Genomic DNA, 2,026 nt, shown 5'->3' on the forward strand with positions numbered 1-2,026 from the left:
GTCGCAAACCCACGTACATAAGGTATGTCGATTTAACCTGGTTGGCGGAACAGAACTTTAGTTTCCCGCAGTTTTTGGAATTAAAGGGAGCCGTTCAGTTTTTGGAATTAAAGGGACAACTTTACCCTACTCTAGTTAGGGAATTCTATGCTAATTTTAGATATGAGGATGGAAAGTATTGGTCTATGATTTCTGGTAATCTGTTTGAGCTGAATGATGATCTGTTTCTGAATGTTGGCGGGTTATCATCTTTTGGTTATGGTATAGGGGATTGTTCTTGGGTTAAGGACAACTTTGATCCTGTTGAGATCTATAAGTCATTTCTTCGAGGCCCTCATTTGTACATTCACGGTCAACTGACCAAAGCCGGGTCATTATCTGTTGAGAACAGGCTGTTGCATTATGTTATTGCTTATATACTAGTACATAGGAACACAAATCACTCATAGCCTACTGTGAATGACTTGCTTTTCATGTATGCTGCAAAGAATAATGTCATGATCAACTGGCCTGAGGAGATTCTGAAAATCATGAACAGTGTGTCGCTATCTCAGTCGAAGCTGCTTCCCTATAGTATTTTCATTTCACGCATTGTGGATTATCTGCACATTGATATTTCTGACACTATCATTATTGAGTATACTGATAAGGATCACCTGGTTGGTGAAAGTCTCATTCATAAAATGGGAATATACAAGTATGGTACTACTTGGCAATACCAGGAGGACTACACTACATTTGATCTGGATTTGTCTGATAATGATAATCAGGGTGACATGGGTAATCAGAATNAGAATGCTACAACTCAGGGGGAGTCTTCTGGAACAGCACCTCAGAATTCTGTTTTTGGTCTAGCTCAGATGGAAGCTTTGGAGCAACGGCTTAACAACCGTATGGATCTTCACTTCCAAGGGTTAAAAGATTCTTACTTTGCAGTCATGGAACAATATGAAGAACGTCAGATTGCCTATATAGACAACAAATTTCAGGAGCTGAGGAACATGATTCAATCTAATACTGAAGCTTAGAATGCTATGTTTTTTTTCCGAATTTCAGAAGTTATCTGTGCTTATCAGGGGTGATCAGAACATTGTTATTCCTGATGATCAGATTGACCATCCTCCGCCTCAACCTTAGTTTAGAGGACTTTAGACCTAGGCTATCTAACCCTTAGGTTTATTTCTTCTTATGGCACTTCGTGGATTTAGTTGATTGTTTCTGCTTTCAGGACTTATTCATGTTTTGTTATTTGTCTTTGATTGACTTTATGGTTTGTACTATTTCCTGACTTCTTCGACTCTTTATGCTATGCTATCATTTTGTTTTTGTTTTAATTATGTCGAATAACCTATTTGATTACGTGAATGGTTCTTGATCATATGAGATTTTATGTTGATAACAGTGTTTACTATTTGATTAAATCTTGTATGCCATTCTCTTTACCTATTGGCTATTTCTTTTGTCTAATCAAGCGTATTTGTTTAATTTACCGAAAAATAAAACAGGTTAATTTGTTAAATCCCAAATTAATTCATTAACTTTGTTTTATGATTAACTCATATCTCTTCCTAGCTTTTTTGACCTGGGTTATCTTTTTGATAATGTCAAAAGGGGGAGAAAGGTTGTTTTGTTGTTTTTGATTGTGCAGGTTGATCGTAATAACAGCTTCCGATATATTTGCGCATCATATCAATCATGCCAACACAATCTTCAAGCTTATTCAACAAACAATTGTTATTACAATTGATGAAGTTGATGTAGTGTTTGTCATCATCAAAAAGGGGGAGATTGAAAGTGTGCATGTCAAGAGGAACACTTTGGAAAGCTCTATTTATATGTCATGGTTTTGATTAGGACAACTTGTGCTAATAAGAGCTTGAAGATCACCAACAAATCAACATGCTTAAGTCTTTAATCTTATACTAGAATCTAGTTTAAGTTGAGTCAAGGCTTAGGTCACGTAATACATGTCTCATATGCATAAATCTTTTAAATCATTTCATCTTAGAGATATGTCATTCATAAT

Source organism: Lupinus angustifolius, chromosome LG20 (assembly GCF_001865875.1).
Source record: "Lupinus angustifolius cultivar Tanjil chromosome LG20, LupAngTanjil_v1.0, whole genome shotgun sequence".
Lineage (NCBI taxonomy): Eukaryota > Viridiplantae > Streptophyta > Magnoliopsida > Fabales > Fabaceae > Lupinus > Lupinus angustifolius.